At 43.6% G+C, this 27,386-nt stretch overlaps 2 long non-coding RNA genes across 3 annotated transcripts; both read left to right on the forward strand.

Moving 5' to 3' along the window:
- Positions 1 to 898: 898 nt before the first annotated feature.
- On the forward strand, positions 899 to 5,964 carry LOC142486194 (uncharacterized). Its single transcript, XR_012798853.1, has 4 exons — positions 899 to 994; positions 2,226 to 2,336; positions 4,735 to 4,854; positions 5,875 to 5,964. It is a non-coding gene; the product is annotated as an uncharacterized LOC142486194 (long non-coding RNA).
- Positions 5,965 to 7,438: 1,474 nt separating this feature from the next.
- Positions 7,439 to 25,730, forward strand: LOC142486198 (uncharacterized). 2 transcript variants are annotated; one of them, XR_012798858.1, is made up of 6 exons: positions 7,439 to 7,518; positions 17,129 to 17,246; positions 18,235 to 18,301; positions 19,870 to 19,980; positions 23,295 to 23,404; positions 24,776 to 25,730. It is a non-coding gene; the product is annotated as an uncharacterized LOC142486198 (long non-coding RNA). The 2 variants fall into 2 exon arrangements; XR_012798857.1 differs by lacking the exon at positions 7,439 to 7,518 and adding an exon at positions 13,396 to 13,502.
- The last annotated feature ends 1,656 nt before the right edge of the window (positions 25,731 to 27,386 follow it).

The raw sequence follows: 27,386 nt of genomic DNA on the forward strand, positions 1-27,386 counted from the left end.
CAGGATGTCACTGTGACAGGCAGCAGTGCAGATTGACCGGTCAATCAATGCAGTGCCGCAACATATGCACTAAATGAGATTTCCGTGCCCCCAGTCAGGTTACTCCCTGGGCAGTGACCCTGCTCACACCCTCCCCTAGTTCCACCTCTGATCACAATTATCTCTCTTGGAGAGTGTAGCAAATTGGAGTTGGGGGAATCTCACCTCTGCCATGCATGGTCACAATCTGGGCACAGGACCCAAATAGTGGGCAATGTGGCACTTCTTACAGTAGAGAATAAGTAACTTTATTCTTTACTTGTGTATTAAGGACCTTATTTGCATTAAATTCAGTCCACATGGGACCAAGACTTTCTGGCTTACTGAACAAAGTGGAATTGTTTCGTAGAGGGTGGAGAATTGTATTTTATCTGAAATTACCCCCTCTGCACAAAATACAAACAATTATACCCATACAAGTACCTTGTGGAAGTTGTTGCCCTCTATCTTCCTGTGGTCTCTCCCTGTTTCTCACCGTGCCTCCTCCCATTTCCTTGCACCTCTGCGTCTCCGCATATATCCCTATACTCAGAGCCGGCTCCGGTCAGTGACATGGGATGCCCAAATATGAGCATACCCATATATGGGCATCCATGCCACTGACCGGAGCCCGCTCTGTTGCGGATATGGAGAGAGACTGGGAGATTTACATCCCCTTATAATTCATATGGTGCATAGTACCGGCACGTATTGTTTTACCGGTACTGTGTACCTTCCTACTTTCACACTGGTACAGTATATGCTGCAGTGGGACTGAGAGGGATATATTGGTAACACATAGTCATTGTTGGGGGAATTCAATCCATTTTGAAAATAGTAATGAAATGTTTTTTACTTTTCTTTTTTTTCAGTAATGAAGAATGAAACATTTCTGTTAAAATTGAATTGGAGGTGAACTGGATTCATCATCAACTCTGCACCAGTGTGAATTGATGTTCTTTAATGTTCTGATAAGGTACATGCAACATCTCTTCCTCAACCCCTGCACCACTCTCTGCCTCTTGCCTCTCTCTCTCCACCTCCCTGCTAAGCGTATTAACCCATCTAATGTAATCCACATTCCATGTCTCACTTTACTCTTCACTTCTCACGTGCCCTCTGGAATGACTGCTCTCTGACTAACAAGGTCTATTTGTACATGACCTCTTCTGCTCTCATCATCCACCACCTCTCATTCCCCTCACCCCTGTCCTACTCGATACCTCAGCTTAATTGAACTCTCTCCTCTGACATCTACCCTTATCTCTAACCTCTCCTCACTTTCTGCTTAAACTAACTATCTTGTTAACTTTTACAATGCTATCATCTCCTCCTCCTCCCTCCTCCTCCTCCCTCCTCCATCATATATATGCCCCTTCTAGGCTCTGACACACTCATCCCTCTAAGGCCATGATTATCATGGGCACATGCTTGGTCATCCACAGTGCGTGCGAGCGATGCAGAGCCGCCTCGGACCTCAGTGCAGGGATTGCTGCATACCCCCAGCATCTGTCACCCACAAACAATACACACACTAATACTCCCCACAATACACACTATAATACCTCCTCAATACTAATCTCCCCAATAATATTATAGCTCCAAACACAATATACACAACACCCTTACACAAGATACACAATCTAGTACTCTCCTCTGCACCTCTACACACAATATAATACTCCCACACACACAATATACACACTACCCTCCTACCCCCATAAAATACAACCAATAATACACACACACTTTGTGGATGTTGGGACCAGCTCCCGGCATGCACCAGTGAAAGAGAGAGGCCCGCAGAAGCTCGGAAGAACTCCCTCCATCCGTGCCTTCCTCCGTTTCACATCTTCTCCCTGTCTCTCTCCCTCCCTTTCCTTGCATCTCCCTGCGTCTTTACGTATACCCAGTCAGTGACGGCTCTGGTCACGTGATGCCTTAATATGGGCTTATCCATATATGTTCATCCACGTCACTAATGTGATGCCCGCACTGTTGCGGAGCTGGTACTTACGACGGGCACTTATTGTTTTATCAGTACTGCGTACCTGACTCTACCGGCCTACTTTCAACACTAGTACAATATGTGCTTCACTACGAGTGAGTGGGGAATATTGGCATCACACAGTCACTGTTGAATATGCCATTCAATCCATTTTGAAAATAGTAATGCAATGTGGTTTTGTTTTGTTTGCTTTTTGCAGTAATGAAGAATGGAAAAGTTATATTAAAATTAAATTGGAGGGGGACTAGATTCAGCATTTCATCATGAACTCTGCACTTGTGAGAATTTAACTTCTTGAATACCCTGACAGGTACACGCAACATTAAGACTATAATCTGCTGTGCAAGCTTTCGTGCTATACCTCCCCCTCAGGTTTTGATTTATACATTTGCTCCCTCAATTCATGTCCTCTAATATTTGAAAGCTCTCTCCTAGCATTTTCTCTTTACCACAGAACGTCATCCCAATGTAACCTCTCTCTTGTTCTTTCTGCTGGCTGTTTCCTCACTCCTCTGTTAAACTTTTCTAATTTCTCTAACTTCCACACTCCTGCTTTTATCCACATGTTCTCCTCTTTCCTTCCCCTACCTTTGCATGTGTCTACACACTGCACCATTTGTACAGACCTCTATTGCAGCTATTTCTGCACTGCTCAATGAAAAGCACTCTTTAATATCCTATTCTCTGGGCCCCCTCTCTCTGCGCCCCCTCTTTTGGCGCCTCCTCTCTCTGCGCCCCCTCTCTCTGCGCCTATCTGTCTCATTCTCTCTACGTCCCTCTCTCTCTACATAGAGCTATCTCTGTCTCTCTCTACACCTATCTCTGTGTCTCCTTCTATGTTTGCTGATGTGTGGGATATCTCTTATAATCTTGAACCTGCTCATATACACATCGGGCCTCCCTGCCTCTGCCTCCCTGCTAAGAGTGTTAACCTATCTAATGTAATCCACATTCCTTTCCTTACTTTTCTCTTCCCTTCTCCTATGCCATCTGGAATGTCCGTTCTCTGACTAACAAGGCTCTAGTTGTACATGACCTCTTCTGCTCTCATCATTCACAATCAGTCATTCCCCTCACCCCATCTTACCTGTCCCACTGATTTGCCTCTGCTTAATTAAACTCTCCTCTGACATCTACTCTAACCTCTCTGCTCTCTCTCTCTTTCCGCTTAAACTAACAATCTTATTAACTCTTACAATGCTATCCTCCTATCTATATGCCCCCTCTAGGCTCTGACACACTTGTCCCTCTAGCCCACACCCTTGGCTAAATTCCCAAACATGTTCATCACACTTCCACTCGCTGTTCTTAATGCCTATGAAGGAAATCACACAATTGATATTTGATTTTTCTACAGTAAAAATGTCTCCAGTCCTGTATAAAGCTGCTCTCTGGGGCCAAACCACACTACTTTTTTTTCACATTCATCAACACTCAAATTTAATTTACGCTGTCTTTTTTTCCCTGTATTTGACTCCCTCCACTAACCTTCTCCTCACACTTGCCATCCTTCCTTCACTTCTCCTCAAGCATTTGACTACTTCAGAGGCAAGGTGGATGCCACCCACAAGGAGATTCCTTCTGTCCCTTCCCCCTTCTCTCCTTCTACCTAATTCTCCTTCTGCATTTGACTCTTTTTCTTCTCTTACAGAGCTGGAAGCAAATCATCTTCTCTTCTCCCTCTACCACATGCCCTCTAGATCGTATCCCCTCACACCTTACTGCATCTCTTAGTCCCCACTCTCACCCACATCTTCAATTCCTCCCTATTCTCTGGCTCTTTACCCTCTTACTTTAAGCCTGTAGTGGTCACCCTTTTCTCAGAAACAACCTACACCCTATGTGCCTTACTAACTACCGCCCTGTATCCCTCCTGCTGTTTGTCTCCTAATTGCTAGAATGTCAACATTCTTAAATCACATTCCCTCCTGGATCCTTTACAACCTGCCTTTCGTACAGCTCGTTCTACAGACTGTGCTTAAAGCAAATTCCCAAGGTCACTTTTCCCTACTAATCCTACTTGATCTATCTGCTGCGTTTGATGCTCTCAATCACTCTCCTCCTTCATATTCTAAACTCTCTCTTGGTATCCGTAACACAGTTCTATCCTGGTTTTCATCATAACTTTCCTGTCACACATTCTCCATCTCTGTTGCTAACATGTCTTCGTCTTCTATTGATCTGTCTGTGGGTATACATCAGGGCTCTGTTCTGAGATCTCTCTTTCTCTCTACATACTATCATTTGGTGACCTCATCAACTCTTTGTGACAATCCTATAAATAACAAATACAAATATCAGGTCATGGGAATAAGTGATTTGGACATAAAAGTAACATTTCGGAAGTGTGGACAACTAATACATCTTGTAGATTGCCTTTACAGTGTGATGTCATTGATTCAGTAGATTGTGTGCAGACCAGGACTGCAGTACAGTGTCACTCACATGGATGACTTGCGTGGTAGAAGCTCAAGAACAAGGATGTCAAACTCCAGTCCTCGAGGGCCGCAAACAGGCCAGGTTTTCAGGATATCCCTACTGAAAACCTGGCCTGTTTGGGACCCTCGAGGACTGGAGTTTGACATGCATGCTCTAGAAGGAGCACAGCTGTGGGTGGGAGGTGGATTTGCTTTGCATCAAATGGTTTGGAGCAAGGTTTATTGTATGTATTATCATAATAACAATGCAATGCTTAACTTTTATTTCAGGAGGGATGACTGCAGAACAGAAGTGAATATTGAAGCCATGTGTTCCTTTTCTTGCAAAAGAGAAAATTTGAAGGACAGTTGAAGAGAAGGAAAATTACTACACAGAGACAGATAAGCAATGTGTATATTTCTCATTTACCATTTAGTATTTGTCGTTTTATTGACTCCACACAATCCGGCTGCTACGGGTTTCACATTGAATATTTTCATCTCTACTCTACCCCTTCCTGTGATCTGAACCATGCAAGTTTTCGTTGATTCAATACATCATGAGTAGAGTGTGGCTACAGTATGAAGTAAAGACCCAAGGACCACATCTACTACCATTCATAACAAGAACATGTGCAGTAGCGCACAGCTGCAGTTCTATGTGATTGTTATGAAAGGTTGAGGTGGTTCAATTCTATGAATCTGGAGTGGGATGGATCCTGTTTGCATCATATGGTTTCATCTAGGCCAGTAGATTATATAACTCTCAGTACAGGTTACACATGGCATCAGTATTAGTGATTTAAAGAGGAGGAAAGCTTCAATGTGGAGAACAAAGCCAAGTAATGTTGAAGTTACTCCTTTTACCATTTACTTGGTCAGTCTGTACTGTCTACTCTCCACACAGCTGCTAAGGATCTTCCATTTTAAATACTTTCACCTCCTATTCTGCACTGCTTTGCTGCCCATTATTCAGAGATGCGTTCCAGTCATGTTTAGCACTCTGAATCTCTCTGCAGTCATTGGTTCAGCACATCATGGGTAGAGCATGGCTACAGATACAGCAAGCTATTATTATTTTACCGGCTGATCACCCATAATATTGCATTAAAACATAGAATATCACTTAATTTCCAAAAGATTCAGTGATGCTGATAATGCAGAATCTCACAACATTTCCCATCATAATGCCATAATGCACAAGTGGGAGAAATAATCCTTGCTATATCTGTACATTGTGTGACGTATTACCTCAATGACCAATGAGAGCAAGTACATCTTCTGTATAGAGCGGCTGTGTTATGATGCAGTTATTGATCATCATTGACATAATCACAAGAATCTTATGCAAAGGGAAATTGTCCGCAGCGAAGTGAGATTTCAGCCCCCAAACGTCTGTAATATTAATGCAATGTCTTACTTTTGTTGCAGTGAACACTGAAGAGACGGATCTACTACAACACTGTACAGGATGAGCATACGCTACAAGCAGCAAAATGATCTTGCAGTTGACAGTATGTTGTTCTGGTAATGTGCACAATTATTATTTATGGGCTACACACCACAGTGCTGGACATATTCTGTTAACTTCAACTCTACTCCTAACATGGAGATGTCTTCCTGGTGTTACTGATTCAGTACATCATATGCACAGTGTGGTTATGATATGATGGATTGATTTAATGAACCCACCAACCAATGATGACATCTGCATCATCTTCTGTAAAGTGCAGCTACAGCATGATATTATCAGCATTTGGTGCGGTATAATCAGAGGTATCTATGTGCTTTTGTGCCTGTTTTAAGTCCTCCAGCTTAACGCCCCTACACCTCCCACTACACAGGCATACTTACTTATGCATACACTGACATCTGGCATACCTACACACACCCCAGGGCCACTTCCTTCCCCTGATGTCAGGGAGAGGATGGGCATGCAGAGTGCAGTAAATCTCCACGTTACTCTGGCCAACAGTCTTGGCCTACCTCCAGCATCTGTCACCCACAACATCTGTTCCCTCCTTGTAAAGTGCTGAACTATCTCACCTGGGTCAGTGCTATAGCTGATCACAGTGCCCGATCAGGATGTCACTGTGACAGGCAGCAGTGCAGATTGACCGGTCAATCAATGCAGTGCCGCAACATATGCACTAAATGAGATTTCCGTGCCCCCAGTCAGGTTACTCCCTGGGCAGTGACCCTGCTCACACCCTCCCCTAGTTCCACCTCTGATCACAATTATCTCTCTTGGAGAGTGTAGCAAATTGGAGTTGGGGGAATCTCACCTCTGCCATGCATGGTCACAATCTGGGCACAGGACCCAAATAGTGGGCAATGTGGCACTTCTTACAGTAGAGAATAAGTAACTTTATTCTTTACTTGTGGATTAAGGACCTTATTTGCATTAAATTCAGTCCACATGGGACCAAGACTTTCTGGCTTACTGAACAAAGTGGAATTGTTTCGTAGAGGGTGGAGAATTGTATTTTATCTGAAATTACCCCCTCTGCACAAAATACAAACAATTATACCCATACAAGTACCTTGTGGAAGTTGTTGCCCTCTATCTTCCTGTGGTCTCTCCCTGTTTCTCACCGTGCCTCCTCCCATTTCCTTGCACCTCTGCGTCTCCGCATATATCCCTATACTCAGAGCCGGCTCCGGTCAGTGACATGGGATGCCCAAATATGAGCATACCCATATATGGGCATCCATGCCACTGACCGGAGCCCGCTCTGTTGCGGATATGGAGAGAGACTGGGAGATTTACATCCCCTTATAATTCATATGGTGCATAGTACCGGCACGTATTGTTTTACCGGTACTGTGTACCTTCCTACTTTCACACTGGTACAGTATATGCTGCAGTGGGACTGAGAGGGATATATTGGTAACACATAGTCATTGTTGGGGGAATTCAATCCATTTTGAAAATAGTAATAAAATGTTTTTTACTTTTCTTTTTTTTCAGTAATGAAGAATGAAACATTTCTGTTAAAATTGAATTGGAGGTGAACTGGATTCATCATCAACTCTGCACCAGTGTGAATTGATGTTCTTTAATGTTCTGATAAGGTACATGCAACATCTCTTCCTCAACCCCTGCACCACTCTCTGCCTCTTGCCTCTCTCTCTCCACCTCCCTGCTAAGCGTATTAACCCATCTAATGTAATCCACATTCCATGTCTCACTTTACTCTTCACTTCTCACGTGCCCTCTGGAATGACTGCTCTCTGACTAACAAGGTCTATTTGTACATGACCTCTTCTGCTCTCATCATCCACCACCTCTCATTCCCCTCACCCCTGTCCTACTCGATACCTCAGCTTAATTGAACTCTCTCCTCTGACATCTACCCTTATCTCTAACCTCTCCTCACTTTCTGCTTAAACTAACTATCTTGTTAACTTTTACAATGCTATCATCTCCTCCTCCTCCTCCCTCCTCCATCATATATATGCCCCTTCTAGGCTCTGACACACTCATCCCTCTAAGGCCATGATTATCATGGGCACATGCTTGGTCGTCCACAGTGCGTGCGAGCGATGCAGAGCCGCCTCGGACCTCAGTGCAGGGATTGCTGCATACCCCCAGCATCTGTCACCCACAAACAATACACACACTAATACTCCCCACAATACACACTATAATACCTCCTCAATACTAATCTCCCCAATAATATTATAGCTCCAAACACAATATACACAACACCCTTACACAAGATACACAATCTAGTACTCTCCTCTGCACCTCTACACACAATATAATACTCCCACACACACAATATACACACTACCCTCCTACCCCCATAAAATACAACCAATAATACACACACACTTTGTGGATGTTGGGACCAGCTCCCGGCATGCACCAGTGAAAGAGAGAGGCCCGCAGAAGCTCGGAAGAACTCCCTCCATCCGTGCCTTCCTCCGTTTCACATCTTCTCCCTGTCTCTCTCCCTCCCTTTCCTTGCATCTCCCTGCGTCTTTACGTATACCCAGTCAGTGACGGCTCTGGTCACGTGATGCCTTAATATGGGCTTATCCATATATGTTCATCCACGTCACTAATGTGATGCCCGCACTGTTGCGGAGCTGGTACTTACGACGGGCACTTATTGTTTTATCAGTACTGCGTACCTGACTCTACCGGCCTACTTTCAACACTAGTACAATATGTGCTTCACTACGAGTGAGTGGGGAATATTGGCATCACACAGTCACTGTTGAATATGCCATTCAATCCATTTTGAAAATAGTAATGCAATGTGGTTTTGTTTTGTTTGCTTTTTGCAGTAATGAAGAATGGAAAAGTTATATTAAAATTAAATTGGAGGGGGACTAGATTCAGCATTTCATCATGAACTCTGCACTTGTGAGAATTTAACTTCTTGAATACCCTGACAGGTACACGCAACATTAAGACTATAATCTGCTGTGCAAGCTTTCGTGCTATACCTCCCCCTCAGGTTTTGATTTATACATTTGCTCCCTCAATTCATGTCCTCTAATATTTGAAAGCTCTCTCCTAGCATTTTCTCTTTACCACAGAACGTCATCCCAATGTAACCTCTCTCTTGTTCTTTCTGCTGGCTGTTTCCTCACTCCTCTGTTAAACTTTTCTAATTTCTCTAACTTCCACACTCCTGCTTTTATCCACATGTTCTCCTCTTTCCTTCCCCTACCTTTGCATGTGTCTACACACTGCACCATTTGTACAGACCTCTATTGCAGCTATTTCTGCACTGCTCAATGAAAAGCACTCTTTAATATCCTATTCTCTGTGCCCCCTCTCTCTGCGCCCCCTCTTTTGGCGCCTCCTCTCTCTGCGCCCCCTCTCTCTGCGCCTATCTGTCTCATTCTCTCTACGTCCCTCTCTCTCTCTACATAGAGCTATCTCTGTCTCTCTCTACACCTATCTCTGTGTCTCCTTCTATGTTTGCTGATGTGTGGGATATCTCTTATAATCTTGAACCTGCTCATATACACATCGGGCCTCCCTGCCTCTGCCTCCCTGCTAAGAGTGTTAACCTATCTAATGTAATCCACATTCCTTTCCTTACTTTTCTCTTCCCTTCTCCTATGCCATCTGGAATGTCCGTTCTCTGACTAACAAGGCTCTAGTTGTACATGACCTCTTCTGCTCTCATCATTCACAATCAGTCATTCCCCTCACCCCATCTTACCTGTCCCACTGATTTGCCTCTGCTTAATTAAACTCTCCTCTGACATCTACTCTAACCTCTCTGCTCTCTCTCTCTTTCCGCTTAAACTAACAATCTTATTAACTCTTACAATGCTATCCTCCTATCTATATGCCCCCTCTAGGCTCTGACACACTTGTCCCTCTAGCCCACACCCTTGGCTAAATTCCCAAACATGTTCATCACACTTCCACTCGCTGTTCTTAATGCCTATGAAGGAAATCACACAATTGATATTTGATTTTTCTACAGTAAAAATGTCTCCAGTCCTGTATAAAGCTGCTCTCTGGGGCCAAACCACACTACTTTTTTTTCACATTCATCAACACTCAAATTTAATTTACGCTGTCTTTTTTTCCCTGTATTTGACTCCCTCCACTAACCTTCTCCTCACACTTGCCATCCTTCCTTCACTTCTCCTCAAGCATTTGACTACTTCAGAGGCAAGGTGGATGCCACCCACAAGGAGATTCCTTCTGTCCCTTCCCCCTTCTCTCCTTCTACCTAATTCTCCTTCTGCATTTGACTCTTTTTCTTCTCTTACAGAGCTGGAAGCAAATCATCTTCTCTTCTCCCTCTACCACATGCCCTCTAGATCGTATCCCCTCACACCTTACTGCATCTCTTAGTCCCCACTCTCACCCACATCTTCAATTCCTCCCTATTCTCTGGCTCTTTACCCTCTTACTTTAAGCCTGTAGTGGTCACCCTTTTCTCAGAAACAACCTACACCCTATGTGCCTTACTAACTACCGCCCTGTATCCCTCCTGCTGTTTGTCTCCTAATTGCTAGAATGTCAACATTCTTAAATCACATTCCCTCCTGGATCCTTTACAACCTGCGGGGCTGCTACGGGTTTCACATTGAATATTTTCATCTCTACTCTACCCCTTCCTGTGATCTGAACCATGCAAGTTTTCGTTGATTCAATACATCATGAGTAGAGTGTGGCTACAGTATGAAGTAAAGACCCAAGGACCACATCTACTACCATTCATAACAAGAACATGTGCAGTAGCGCACAGCTGCAGTTCTATGTGATTGTTATGAAAGGTTGAGGTGGTTCAATTCTATGAATCTGGAGTGGGATGGATCCTGTTTGCATCATATGGTTTCATCTAGGCCAGTAGATTATATAACTCTCAGTACAGGTTACACATGGCATCAGTATTAGTGATTTAAAGAGGAGGAAAGCTTCAATGTGGAGAACAAAGCCAAGTAATGTTGAAGTTACTCCTTTTACCATTTACTTGGTCAGTCTGTACTGTCTACTCTCCACACAGCTGCTAAGGATCTTCCATTTTAAATACTTTCACCTCCTATTCTGCACTGCTTTGCTGCCCATTATTCAGAGATGCGTTCCAGTCATGTTTAGCACTCTGAATCTCTCTGCAGTCATTGGTTCAGCACATCATGGGTAGAGCATGGCTACAGATACAGCAAGCTATTATTATTTTACCGGCTGATCACCCATAATATTGCATTAAAACATAGAATATCACTTAATTTCCAAAAGATTCAGTGATGCTGATAATGCAGAATCTCACAACATTTCCCATCATAATGCCATAATGCACAAGTGGGAGAAATAATCCTTGCTATATCTGTACATTGTGTGACGTATTACCTCAATGACCAATGAGAGCAAGTACATCTTCTGTATAGAGCGGCTGTGTTATGATGCAGTTATTGATCATCATTGACATAATCACAAGAATCTTATGCAAAGGGAAATTGTCCGCAGCGAAGTGAGATTTCAGCCCCCAAACGTCTGTAATATTAATGCAATGTCTTACTTTTGTTGCAGTGAACACTGAAGAGACGGATCTACTACAACACTGTACAGGATGAGCATACGCTACAAGCAGCAAAATGATCTTGCAGTTGACAGTATGTTGTTCTGGTAATGTGCACAATTATTATTTATGGGCTACACACCACAGTGCTGGACATATTCTGTTAACTTCAACTCTACTCCTAACATGGAGATGTCTTCCTGGTGTTACTGATTCAGTACATCATATGCACAGTGTGGTTATGATATGATGGATTGATTTAATGAACCCACCAACCAATGATGACATCTGCATCATCTTCTGTAAAGTGCAGCTACAGCATGATATTATCAGCATTTGGTGCGGTATAATCAGAGGTATCTATGTGCTTTTGTGCCTGTTTTAAGTCCTCCAGCTTAACGCCCCTACACCTCCCACTACACAGGCATACTTACTTATGCATACACTGACATCTGGCATACCTACACACACCCCAGGGCCACTTCCTTCCCCTGATGTCAGGGAGAGGATGGGCATGCAGAGTGCAGTAAGTCTCCACGTTACTCTGGCCAACAGTCTTGGCCTACCTCCAGCATCTGTCACCCACAACATCTGTTCCCTCCTTGTAAAGTGCTGAACTATCTCACCTGGGTCAGTGCTATAGCTGATCACAGTGCCCGATCAGGATGTCACTGTGACAGGCAGCAGTGCAGATTGACCGGTCAATCAATGCAGTGCCGCAACATATGCACTAAATGAGATTTCCGTGCCCCCAGTCAGGTTACTCCCTGGGCAGTGACCCTGCTCACACCCTCCCCTAGTTCCACCTCTGATCACAATTATCTCTCTTGGAGAGTGTAGCAAATTGGAGTTGGGGGAATCTCACCTCTGCCATGCATGGTCACAATCTGGGCACAGGACCCAAATAGTGGGCAATGTGGCACTTCTTACAGTAGAGAATAAGTAACTTTATTCTTTACTTGTGTATTAAGGACCTTATTTGCATTAAATTCAGTCCACATGGGACCAAGACTTTCTGGCTTACTGAACAAAGTGGAATTGTTTCGTAGAGGGTGGAGAATTGTATTTTATCTGAAATTACCCCCTCTGCACAAAATACAAACAATTATACCCATACAAGTACCTTGTGGAAGTTGTTGCCCTCTATCTTCCTGTGGTCTCTCCCTGTTTCTCACCGTGCCTCCTCCCATTTCCTTGCACCTGTGCGTCTCCGCATATATCCCTATACTCAGAGCCGGCTCCGGTCAGTGACATGGGATGCCCAAATATGAGCATACCCATACACTGGCGACACACTTTATTCGAGCTCGGCTAGTCCCACGAATTCGGGTATACCCGGGTGTATTGAGGTTTATGACTGTTTTCTGCCCGAGTGAATTGAGGTATTTTCCGGCAGGGATTGAAGCATTTTATTCTCGCTGGCTGCAATACTGCACAGTACATATATATATACTGCATTACAATTCATGAATTTATGCCATCTGGTAGACACGCGAAGCATTGCAGCCTATTAAATCCTAATCATTAACATTTAACAGATCAGCCGCCCGTCAGCCAGGCATGAACCCAGGCTGGGAAGGCAAATGCAACGGGGCTTGTCAGAGGTGAGGAGCGGCGCATTCCAGGTATCTGCCAGGTACATACCGGGTATTTGCTCGAATAAAGTGTGTCGGTGCAGTATATGGGCATCCATGCCACTGACCGGAGCCCGCTCTGTTGCGGATATGGAGAGAGACTGGGAGATTTACATCCCCTTATAATTCATATGGTGCATAGTACCGGCACGTATTGTTTTACCGGTACTGTGTACCTTCTTACTTTCACACTGGTACAGTATGTGCTGCAGTGGGACTGAGAGGGATATATTGGTAACACATAGTCATTGGTGGGGGAATTCAATCCATTTTGAAAATAGTAATGCATTGTTTTTTAATTTTTTTTTGCAGTAATGAAGAATGAAAAAGTTCTGTTAAAATTGAATTGGACGTGAACTGGATTCAGCATTTCATCATCAACTCTGCACCAGTGTGAATTGACGTTCTTTAATGTTCTGACAAGGTACATGCAACATCTCTTCCTCTACCCCTACACCACCCTCTGCCTCTTGCCTCTCTCTCCACCTCCCTGCTAAGCGTATTAACCCATCTAATGTAATCCACATTCCTTGTCTCACTTTACTCTTCCCTTCTCACGTGCCCTCTGGAATGTCTGCTCTACGACTAACATGGTCTATTTGTACATGACCTCTTCTGCTCTCATCATCCACCACTTCTCATTCCCCTCACCCCTGTCCTACTCGATACCTCAGCTTAATTGAACTCTCTCCTCTGACATCTACCCTTATCTCTAACCTCTCCTCACTTTCTTCTTAAACTAGCTATCTTGTTAACTCTTACAATGCTATCATCTCCTCCTCCCTCCTCCTCCATCATCTATATGCCCCTTCTAGGCTCTGACACACTCATCCCTCTAAGGCCGTGATTATCATGGGCACACGCTTGGTTGTCCACAGTGCGTGCGAGCGATGCAGGGCCTCCCCGTCGCCTCGGACCTCAGTGCAGGGATTGCTGGAGCGACAGGCATGCGCTAACTTTGCCATCTGTTGCGTGCTTACTATAGACGCAGCCTAACCCATGCATTGGTTTAATTCACAAGCACGCTCTCATCACACTTCATCACATCACACTGCTGCTCTTAACACCTATGGAGGAAATCTCACAGTCTGATTTTCTACACTAAACCTTTGTCCTGTTCTGTAAAACTCTGCTCCTTTTTTTAAGGTCAAACACTACTTTTTCCTCACTCATCAACACTCCAATTTCATTCACACTGTCTTCTATGTATTTGAGTCCCACCACTGACTTTCTCCTCCCACTTAACATCCATCCTTTATTTCTCCTCAAGCCTTTGCTCACTTGAGGCAAGGTGGATGCCATCCACAAGTAGATTCGTTCTCTCCCTTCCCCCTCTCTCTTTTTCTATCTAGATCTCATTGCACTCTTGACTCCTTTTCTCCTGTCACAAAGCTGGAACCTGATCTTCTCTTCTCCCTCTACCACATGCCCTCTCAATCCTATATTCTCACTCTCACCCACATCTTCAATTCCTCCATATCCTTTGGCTCTTTCAACTCTTCCTTTTAAGCATGCAGTGGTCACCCCTATTCTCAAAAATAACCTTGACCTTGTGTGAATTTCTAACTATCGCCCTGTATCCGTCCTACCATTTGCCTCCTAATTGCTAGAACGTCTTGTGATCTCCCGTTTGATCAACATTCTTAAATCACATGCTCCTCTGGGCCCTTCACAATCTGCCTTTCCCAATGTAACCAATTATGTACATAAAGAAAATTCCCAAGGTCCATTTTACTTACTAATCCTGCTTGATCTCTCTTCTGCTTTTGATACTGTCAATCACTCTTCTCATTCATATTCTAAACTCTTTCTTCGTATCCGCAGCAAACTTATATCCTGGTTTTCATCATACTTCTCCATCACACATTCTCCATCTCTGTTGCTAACGTGTCTTTGTCTCCTGTTGTTTTGTCTGTTGGTATACCTCAGGACTCTGTTCTGGGACCTCTCTCACTACATACTATCACTAGTTGACCTTATCAACTATTTTGGCCCTTGATATCATCTCTATGCAGATGATACACACACCTATCCACCCTACCGTCACTCCTGCAATTTAGTTCCTAGTTTCGGGTCGCCTCCTGGCTATATCCTCCATGGATGACACTCTTCTGCCTTAAACCTAATGTCTAAAACTGAGCTCCTCATATTTCCCCCTAAATCTGGCCTAATATCACCTTTCTCCATCGCAGTAAACAGTACTACCATCATCCTGTCATGAAAGCACATTGCCTAGGAGTAACATTTGACTCTTCCCTTTCCATCTTCATTCACGACACTGGCTAAAGTTTGTCGATTCTTTCTCTGTAATATTTCCAAGATTTGCCCTTTTCTCTGTCAATCTACTGCTAAAACGCCAATGCATGCCCTTATCGTATGGGTTAACATACTGCTAACAGGGCTCCCTGCTTCACAACTTTCTCATTTGCAATCTATCCAAAACTCTGCTGCTTGAATAATTTCCCTTTCTCCCACAACAGTATCTGCTCATCTCCTCCTCCTCCTTAAATCCCTCTCCTTGCTTCCCATCAAGTTTCAGATCACCTACAAAGTTCTCCTCCTTACCTTTTTGTTAAGGTTCTCTATTAGTGGTGTACCGAGTACCCGGCGTTACCCGACACATTTCCAGCTACCCGGACATTACTCGAAACCGGCCACTGAGAAGTGGACTTGGCCGGGTAATACCCGGCGTCGGGTAATGTCAGGGCAGCTGGAAATAATCTTTTATACTTACCTTTCCTAAGACATCTAGGATCAGCAGCAGCAGTCCTCTGATGTTGGCAGCATCAGAGGTGTCTTCACCTGGCGGGGGGAGCTGCAGGAATCACTTCCACAGCACCGAAGCAGGTAAGCTGTGTCTGTGAGCCTGCAGCTCCCCCGCCGGCTGAAGACACCACAGATGCTGCCACCGTCACAGGACTGCTGCTGATCCTAGATGTCACCGCCACCCGGAAGGTAAGTGCCAAACCGTGTACCCGACCGGGTAGAACCTTTCATTTTGGCCGGGTACCCGTTACCCATTTTTTTATAGTTGAGGACCCAGTCCAACACTATTCTCTATTCATCTGCTCCTTCCTACATATCATCTTTGGTCTCGTTATGCCCTTCCTCGTCTCCTAAGCTCTACTAATAGCTGTCTCCATTATACTTCTTACACCTCTACTGCGCACTCGCTCTCTTGCCTGAAACCCTTTCCCATCAATTTACCTGTGAAACTCACACACACTCAGTATATGCCAACATACCCTCTTCCACCCACATTTAAGATCAACCTTAAAATTCACAACTTAAATGAAGCATTTCAATAGCTTTTACTCGTTGCTACTGTCACTCATTCAGTCACTAACTATTGTTCCCAAGAAGTGCTTTATACTACAAGTACCCACCATTAAGGACAAGCATTGTCATCTACTGCACTTGTTCCCCCACCTGTTGTCTCTCTGTAAGTCTCCTTACATTTCTCTTAGATTGTAAACTACCCAGGACAGGGATTTACTTTCCTATTGTCTGTTTTTGTTTGTTGAACTTATTGTATAATAATTTCCTGTACTTTTTGGTCTCTCTTGTAAAGCGCTGAGTACACAATGGGTGGTATATAAATAGAGATATTTGCAGAGTCTAGAGACAAGGCACACGTGTATAGGTAGCTACAGTTTATCCGGGACCGTATGCATCCTTGAAGTGCCTGTCCCAGTTATTTTCTATTGATTGCAATGTAGGAGTGTCTGTCCTGTCTTATTTTTTTTATTATTATTATTATTATTATTATTATATATACAAAGATATATACAAAGATTGTTTCCTGTCGTTAGCATGACATTGTGTGACACAGTGTGATGTCATTGATTCAGTAGATTGTGTGCAGACCGGGACTGCAGTACAGTTTCACTGACATGAATAACTTGTGTGGTAGAAGCTCTAGAAGGAGCACAGCTGTGGGAGGGAGGTGGATTTGCTTTGTATCACATGGTTTGGAGCAAGGTTCATTGTATGTATCGTCAATAATAATTATAATAATAATAATGCAATGCTTAACTTTTTTATTTCAAGAGGAAAGACTGCAGAACAGAAGTGAATATTGAAGCCATGTGTTCATTTTCTTGCAAAATAGAAAATTGAAGGACAGTTGAAGAGGAGGAAAATGACTACACAGAGACAGATAAGCAATGTGTATATTTCTCATTTAGTATTTGTCGTTTTATTGACTCCAAAAAATCCGGCTGCTAAGGGTTTCGCATTGGACATATTCACCTCTACTCCACCCCTTCCTGTGATCTGTACCATGCAGATTTTTGTTGATTCAATACATCATGAATAGAGTGTGGCTACAGTATGAAGTACTGACCCAAGGACCACATCTACTACCATTCATAACAAGAACATGTGCAGTAGCGCACTGCTGCAGTTCTATGTTATTGCTATGAAAGGTTGAGGTGGTGCAATCATATGAATCTTGAGTGGGAGGGATCCTGTTTGCATCATTTAATTTGATCTAGGCCAGTAGAGTATATAACTCTCAGTACAGGTTACATATGGCATCAGTATTAGTGATTTAAAGAACAGAAAAACAGGAGTGGAGAACAAAACCAAGTAATGTTGAAGTTACTACTTTTTACTATTTACTTGGTCAGTCTGTACTGTCTACTCCCCACACAGCTGCTAAGGGTTTCCATTTGAGATACATTCACCTTCTACTCTGCACTACTGTGCTACCCTCTATTCAGAGATGAGTTCAAGTCATGTTTACCACTCTAAATCGCTCTGCAGTCATTGATTCAGCACATCATGGGTAGAGCATGGCTATAGATACAGCAAGCTTTATTTTACCCTAATATTGCATCAAAAAATAGAATATCACTCAGTTTCCTACAGATTTACTGATGCTGATAATGCAGAATCTCACCCTCCCATCATAATACACCAGAGGAAGAAATAATCCTTGCTATATATGTACATTGTGTGACATATTGCCTCCATGACCATTGATGGCAAATACATATTCTGTATAGAGCAGCTGTGTTATGATGTAGTTGTTATTGATCATCATTGAGATATAATCACAAGAATCTTATGCAAAGGGAAACTGTCATTAGCATAGTGGGATTTCAGCCCCCAAACTTCTGTAATATTAATGCAATGTCTTACTTTTATTGCAGTGAACACCGAAGAGACGGATCTACTACAACAGCAAAATGATCATGCAGTTGACAATATGTTGTTCTGGTAATGTGCACAATTATTATGTATGGGCTCCACACCACAGTGCTGGACATATTTTGTTAACTTCAACACTACCCCTACCATGGAGATGTCTTCCTGTGATTGGTGTTACTGATTCAGTACATCATATGCACAGTGTGGCTATTATATGATGGATTGATTTAATGAACCCACCAAACACTGATGACATCTGTATCATCTTCTGTAAAGTGCATCTACAGCAGGATATTATCAGCATTTGGGGTGATATAATCAGAGGCATCTATGTGCTTTTGTGCTGGGTAAAGTCCTCCAGCTGAACCGCCCCCCGCCCCCCACCCCCCTACACCTCCTGCCACACAGGCAAACTTACTTACACACACAGCACACTTACTTATGCACACTGACACTTGGCATACCTACACACACACACACCCCACAGCCACTGGCATGCATGCAGAGTCCTGGGCATGCAGGATGGGCATGCAGAGTACAGAATATCTCCACCTTGCTCTGGCCCGTACTCTTGGCCTACCCCCAGCATCTGTCACCCACAACCTCTGTTCCCTCCCTGTAAATTGCTGCACTAACACACCTTGGTCAGCGCTGCAACCGATCACAGCACCGGATCATGTCACTGTGATAGGAAGCAGTGCTAATTGACCGGTCAATCAATGCCACGTGGCAACATACGCACCAAAAGAGATTTCCATGCCCCCTGACAGGCTACTCCCTGGGCAGTGACCCTGCTCATCTTCCACCTCTGATCACAATATTCTCTCTTGGAGAGTGTAGCAAATTGGAGTTGGGGGAATTTCACCTCTGCAGTGCATGTAGAGTCCTGTATGCAGAGTACAGAAAGTCTCCACCTTAGTCTGGCCCGTACTCTTGGCCTACCCACAGCATCTGTCACCCACAAATAATACATACACTAATACTCCCCACAATACACACTTTAATACCTCCTCAATAATAATCTCCCCAATAATATTATAGTCTTAAACACAATATACACAATACCCCCTAACACAAGATACCCAATCTAACACTCTCCTCTGCACCTCAACATAATATACACACTATAATACCCTACACACAATATAATACTCCCACACACACACAATATACACACTATCCTCCTACCGCCATAAAACACAACCAATAATACACACACACTTTGTGGATGTTGGGACCAGCTCCTTGCATGCACCAGTGAAAGAGAGAGGCCTGCCATCCGTGCCTCCCTCCGTTTCCCATCTTCTCCCTGTCTCTCTCCCTCCCTTTCTTTGCATCTCCCTGCATCTTTGCGTATACCCAGTCAGTGACGGCTCCGGTCACGTGATGCCTTAATATGGGCTTATCCATATATCTGTTGCAGAGATGGAGAGAGACCTGGAGATTTTACATTTCCTTATAATTCATATTGGTACTTAGTACGGGCACTTATTGTTTTATCAGTACTGGGTACCTGACCGTACTGGCCTACGAGTGAGAAGGCAATATTGGCATCACACAGTTACTGTTGAATATGTCATTCAATCCATTTTGAAAATAGTAATGCAATGTGGTTTTGTTTTGTTTGCTTTTTGCAGTAATGAAGAATGAAAAAGTTATATTAAAATTAAATTGGAGGGGAACTGGATTCAGCATTTCTTCATGAACTCTGCACTTGTGAGCATTGACCTTCTTGAGTGCCCTGACAGGTACACGCAACTTTAAGACTATAATCTTCATCAACTGCTGTGCAAGCTTTCGTGCTATACCTCCCCCTCCGGTTTTGATTTATACATTTGCTCTCTCAATTCATGTCCTCTAATATCTGGAGGCTCTCTCCTAGCATTTCTCTCTACCACAGCACGTCATCCCAATGTAACCTCTCTCTTGTTCTTTCTGTTTACTGTTTCCTCACTGCTCTGTAAAACTTTTCTAATTTCTCTAACTTCCACACTCCTGCTTTTATCCACATGTTCTATACACTTTCCTTCCCCTACCTTTGCATGTGTCTACACAAAGCACCATTTGTACAGACCTCTATTGCAGCTATTTCTGCACTGCTCAATGAAATGCTCTCCTGCACATCCTATTCTCTTCCACCTTCCCTCATTCTCTACGCCCCCCTCTCAAAGCCCCCTCTCTCTATGTCTCCTCTCTCTACGCCTATCTGTCTCATTCTCTTGATGCCCTTCTCTCTCTACATATCCCTATCTCTGTCTCTCTCTACACCTATCTCTGTGTCTCCTTCTATGCTCGCTGATGTTGGGGGATATCTCTTATAATCTTGGACCGGCTCATATACACATCAGGCCTCCCTACTAAGAGTGTTAACCTATCTAATGTAATCCACATTCCTTTCCTTACTTTTCTCTTCCCTTCTCCTGTGCCCTCTGGAATGTCCACTCTTACTAACAAGGCTCTAGTTGTACATAACCTCTTCTGCTCTCATCAGTCACAATCAGTCATTCCCCTCACCGCATCTTACCTGTCCCACTGATTTGCCTCTGCTTAATTAAACTCTCCTCTGACATCTACTCTAACCTCTCTTCTCTCTTCTCTCTCTCTCTCTTTCTGCTTAAACTAACAATCTTATTAACTCTTACAATGCTATCCTCCTATCTATATGCCCCCTATAGGCTCTGACACACTCATCCCTCTAACCCACACCTTTGGCTAAATTCCCAAACACACTCATCACACTTCCACTTGCTGTTCTTAATACCTACGGAGGAAATCTCACACTTTGTTTGATTTTTCTACAGTAAAAATGTCTCCTGTCCTGTATAAAGCTGCTCTCTAGGGCTAAATACACTACTTTTTTCCACACTCATCAACACTCAAATTTAATTTACGCTGTTTTTTTTCTCTGTATTTGACTCCCTCCACTGACCTTCTCCTCCCACTTGCCATCCTTCCTTCACTTCTCCTCAAGCATTTGACTACTTCAGAGGCAAGGTGGATGCCACCCAAAAGGAGATTCCTTCTGTCCCTTCCCCCTTCTCTCCTTCTACCCAAATCTCCTTCTGCACTTGACTCCTTTTCTTCTCTTACAGAGCTGGAAGCTAATCATCTTCTATTCTCCCTCTACCACATGCCCTCTAGATCGTATCCCCTCACACCTTACTGCATCTCTTAGTCCCCACTCTCACCCACATCTTCAATTTCTCCCTATTCTCTGGATTTTTGCCCTCTTACTTTAAGCCTGTAGCGGTCACCCTTTTGTCAGAAACAAACTACACCCTATGTGCCTTACTAACTACCGCTCTGTATCCCTCATGCTGTTTGCCTTCTAATTGCTAGTGTCAACATTCTTAAATCACATGCCCTCCTGGATCCTTTACAACCTGCCTTTCGTACAGCACGTTCTACAGACTGTGCTTAAAGCTAATTCCCAAGGTTTTTCCCTACTAATCCGACTTGATCTATCGGCTGCGTTTGATGCTCTCAATCACTCTCCTCCTTCATATTCTAAACTCTCTCTTGGTATCAGTAACAAAGTTCTATCCTGGTTTTCATCATAACTTTCCTGTCACACATTCTCCATCTCTGTTGCTAACATGTCTTCGTCTTCTATTGATCTGTCTGTGGGTATACATCAGGGCTCTGTTCTGAGATCTCTCTTTCTCTCTACATACTATCATTTGGTGACTTCATCAATGCTTTTGGCCTTAGATATAATCTCTATGCGGATGATACACACACAAATCTATCCACCCCTGTTCTCACTCCTGCAATCCAGTCCCTACTCTTGGGTTGTCTCCTGGCTATATGCTCATGGATGGCACTCCACTGCCTTAAACTTAATGTCTAACACTGGGCTCATATTATCCCCTTTCTCCATCACAGTAAACAGTACTACCATCTATCTTGTCATCAAACATGTTGCATAGGAGTAACATTTGGCTCTTCAATTCCATCTCCATTCACATGCACGGCTATGGGTAAAATGTGTTGCCTCTTTCTCTGTAATATTGCCAAGATCTTCCCTTTCCCCTCTCAACCTACTGCTAAAACTCCAATGTATACTGTTATCCTATAGGTTATTTTAACATACTACTAACAGGCCTCCATGCTTCACAACTTTCTCCTATGCAAAACTCTGCTGCTTGAATTATCTCACTTTCTCCCACAACAGTCTCTGCTCATCTCCTTAAATCCCTGTCCTGGCATCCCATCAAGTTTTTGTATCACCTACAAAGTTCTCCTCCTTACCTTTTTGTTAAGGCTCTCCATTAATCTGCTCCTTCTTGCATATCATCTTTGATCTCTCGTTATGCCCTTGCTTGTCTCTTGCACTATAACCATAACTGTCTCCTGTAAACTTCTTTCACCTCTACTGTTCTCTCACTTGCCTGAAACCATTTTCCATCACTGCACCGTACATGTGAAACTTCCTCACACTCAGTATATGCCAACATAACCTCTTCCACCCACATGTAAGACCAATCTTAAAATTCACGACTTAAATCAAGCATTTAAAAAACTTTGACTCGTGGCTACTGTCCCACACCCACAGTCACTGCTAACAACTATTGTTCCCAAGATGTGCTTTCTACTAATTGTACCCACCATTAAGGACAAGCATTGTCATCTACTGCACTTCTTCCCCCAACTGCTGCCTCTCTTTAAGTCTTCTAACATTTCTATTAGATTGTAAAGTTCCCAGGGCAAGGATTTACTTTCCTATAATCTGTTTTTATTTGTCGCACTTATTTTTTAATTATTTTTCCCCTCTCCCCTAATGATATACATATAGGTTTTCCTGTCATTTGCATGACAGAGTTATTATGGTTAACTATTGCATCATGTAGACTGCCTTTTCAGTGTGATGTAATTGATTCAGTACTTTGTGTGCAGACTGTGACTGCAGTACAGTGTCACGAACATTAATGACTTGTGTGGTAGAAGCTCTAGAAGGAACACAGCTATGGGAGGGAGGTGGATTTACTTTGGATCACATGGTTTGGCGCAAGGTTCATTGTATGTATGATCATAACCATGCAATGCTTAACTTTTATTTCAGGAGGGAAGAACAGTGAATATTGAAGCCATGTGTTTCTTTTCTGTCAGAAGAGAAATTTTGAAAGACAGTTGAAGAGGAGGAAAATGACTACACAGAGACAGATAAGCAATGTGTATATTTCTCATTTAGTATTTGTCGTTTTGTTGACTCCACACAATCCAGCTGCTAAGGGTTTCGCATTGGACATATTCCCCTCTACTCTACCCTTCCTGTGATCTGTACCATGCAGGTTTTTGTTGATTCAATACATCATGAGTAGAGTGTGGCTGCTGTATGAAGTATTGACCCAAGGACCACATCTACTACCATTCATAACAAGAACATGTGCAGTAGCGCACTGCTGTAGTTCTATGTGTTTTATTAAAGGTTGAAGTGGTGCAATCATATGAATCTGGAGTGGGATGAATCCTGTTTGCATCATATGGTTTCATCTAGGCCAGTAGAGTATATCTCTCAGTACAGGTTACACATGGCATCAGTAGTAGTGATTTAAAGAACAGAAAAAACAAGAGAAACTTCAATGTTGATAACAAAGCCAAGTAATGTTGAAGATACTCCTTTAACTATTTATTTGATCAGTCTGTACTGTCTACTCCCCACACAGCTACTAAGTCTTCCATTTGAGATACATTCACCTCCTACTCTGCACTGCTGTTCTGTCCTCTATTCAGAGATGAGTTCCAGTCATGTTTACCACTCTGAATCACTCTGCAGTCATTGATTCAGCACATCATGGGTAGAGCATGGCTACAGATACAGTAAGCTTTATTTTACCGGCTGATCATCCATAATATTGCATTAAAACATAGAATATTACTCAGTTTCCAAAAGATTCAGTGATGCTAATAATGCAGAATCTTACAACACATCCCATCATAATGCACCAGAGGAAGAAATAATCCTTGCTACACTACCGACACGTTTTATTGAAGCACGGCTAGCACCGCAAGCCGGGCGATGCCCCGGCGTGCTAGCCGCACTCCCTCAGCGTGCCGCGCATCACCGATGCACGGTCACGCGTCATCGGGTGCCTGCGCCCCCTGCACGCGCGTCCAGGGCTCCCCGAGGGAGCACTGGTGTCCCGCGATGTGGGGGACAGCGGCAGGGGGTTCCGGGGGACCCGACGGACCCGGCAGCGGAAGGGAGAAAGCCCCGATCGGAGGGCGCTCCTCCGCTGCTTCGGCGTGCGCCCGGCACCCTCCGGCGCGCGCCAGGTTACTGCTGCGGCCAAGAACGGGCAAATGCTCGAATAAACTCGGCCGCAGCAGTATATCTGTACATTGTGTGACGTTTGGCCTCCATGACCATTGATAGCAAATACATATTTTGTATTGAGCGGCTGTGTTATGATGTAGTTGTTATTGATCATCATTGAGATATAATCACAAGAATCTTATGCAAAGGGAAAATGTCTGCAGCATAGTGGGATTTCAGCTCCCAAACTTCTGTAATATTAATGCAATGTCTTACTTTTATTGCAGTGAACACTGAAGAGACGGATCTACGACAACACTGCACAGGACAAGAGCAAACACTACAAGCAGCAAAATGATCTTGCAGTTGCAAGTATGTTCTGTAATGTGCACAATTATTATTTATGGGCTACACACCACAGTGCTGGACATATTCTGTTAACTTCTACCCCTACCATGGAGATGTCTTCCTGTGATTGATTCAGTACATCATATGCACAGTGTGGCTATGATATGATGGATGGATTTAATGAACCCACCACCCACTGACATCTGCATCATCTTCTGTAAAGTGCAGCAGGATATTATCAGCATTTGGGGTGGTATAATCTGGGGCATCTATGTGCTTTTGTGCCTGGATAAGTTCCTCCAGCTGAACCACCCCCCTATACCTGCCACACAGGCATACTTACAGAGCACACTTACTTATGCACACTGACACTTGGAATACACACACACACACACACACACACAGACACTGTCATGCATGCAGTGTCCTGTATGCAGAGTACAGAAAGTCTCCACCTTACTCTGGCCCGTACTCATGGCCTATCCCCAGCATCTGTCATCCACAACCTCTGTTCCCTCCCTGTAAAGTGCTGCACTAACACACCTGGGTCAGCGCTGCAGCTGATCACAGTGCCGGATCATGATGTCAATGGGATAGGCAGCAGAGCTGATTGACAAGTCAATCAATGCAGCTCCGCAATATATGCACCAAAAGAGATTTCTGTACCCCCTGTCAGGCTACTCCCTGGGCAGCGACCCTTCTCACCCCTCTCATTCCACCTCTGATCACAATAATCTCTCTTGGAGTGTGTAGCAAATTGGAGTTGGGGGAATCTCACCTCTGTAGTGCATGGTCACAATCTGGGCACTGTACCCAAATATTGGGCAATGTGGCACGTCTTACAGTAGAGAATAGAATAAGTAACTATATTCTTTACTTGTGTATTAAGGAACTTATTTGCAATAAAAATTCAGTCCACCTGGGACCAAGACTTTCTGGTTTTCTGAACAAAGTGGAATTGTTTTCCTATAATTTTATATTCTCTGAAATGTAACATCACAATAAAGTACTCCTATTTTTTTCCTTTGTGCTTTTTTATGGACTATTCCTTTATGTATTTCACTTAATGGGACTAATTACCTTACGATTAGATTTCACTTGTATTTTCTTGGGTTACTCTTTGGAATTTCTCTCTGTGTTCATTTATACTATCTTATTTAGAGCAGTCTTTGCCATTGGACCCCATTTCTTGCCAGAGAGATCTGTAACACAGAGTATTGAAGAGAGTACAGAACAGTGGTGAAGTAGATTTTTATGCTTCTAGGCAGCCTCCCTTCTCACCATGTATTCTGCCCCCGACGGTCTCTTGCACTGCTCCCTCCTACACCCACTCTCCTCACTCTTCCCTCCCCTCCCCGCTATCACTCAATGACCCCCTCTCATTCAATCCTGCTCCCTTACTCCCCCCTCACTCATTCTTCCTTCTGCACACACAATCCTCCCGAATATCACTCCCAAACAACACACACACTAATTCTCCCCACAATACACACTATAATACCTCCTTGTGACGATAGCTTCCACAGGCTTATTAATATTACACAAAAATAATTGGGTTTGAACTGAACGAGGCTTAAGATATAATAAATTGTATTTATTCCTTAGAATATAGGTGAACACAACAGATAATACAGTAACGAACAAGAAGTACACTTACTTAAGGGTTGGGGAATGAGAAGTATGATGTAGCATTTCTTTCAGCAGTGAGGAAATCATTCAGGTGATATCAGGTAACCATATCAGCAAACGAAGACAAAGGATATATGGGTGGACAGCAGTTTATAAACCATTCTCCTTCTATTCTTAACCTTAAGCACAGGGGATTGGTTTACAATTACCTCCAGCCACTCACTAACGTGGGAAAGCATTCTGACCCATGCCCCCCTGCTAGTTGGCACATGCGCAGTAGAACTCTGGGGGTCTCATTTCTGAAGCCCCACATTTACGTCAGGAATGCCAGACAGTCTACCATTTGGAGTTCTGGCAGGAAAACCTTTGTTGAAAGGTGTTAACTGGAACACTTAAGACCTGCCCTGGTTTGGGCTTCGGATAAACAGTGAGGGTGATAAAACTCTTTGAACAGCACTTAAATCCTAGACATAGCGGCGTCCCCAGGGCCATCTGCTACCTTATGGCCCAAAAGAATCTCTTCTGGGTCTTTGTCCATACCTTAAGATACACTATTAAGCATAAAACATAAACGTATTAAAATATCCGGTTCCGTTAGGTTTAGCAGGTCCAAACTTCCCAGTTCGCATTGCCAGAACTGGGACACCATATGGTCCAAAAAGCGACTTGCTACGACCTAAGAAACCGAAGTTACACCAATGCACATTAAATCATTTTAATACAAAAATCTCCATTGAAAAAGAAATCTCAGCTTTTCACTAAATCCCCATTGAAAACAACGGGCAGCTCCGCCATAGACTTTCAATGGTAAATCGCCGCCATTGAAGTCAATGGGGGTTTTCTGCCATTGAAGTTTATGGGAAAAGTCCCGAACTTCAAGGGGGTCCATACTCCGTCGGGTTGGTCCAAGCGGGTCAAGGA

This window comes from Ascaphus truei, unplaced genomic scaffold (genome assembly GCF_040206685.1).
Source record: "Ascaphus truei isolate aAscTru1 unplaced genomic scaffold, aAscTru1.hap1 HAP1_SCAFFOLD_773, whole genome shotgun sequence".
Lineage (NCBI taxonomy): Eukaryota > Metazoa > Chordata > Amphibia > Anura > Ascaphidae > Ascaphus > Ascaphus truei.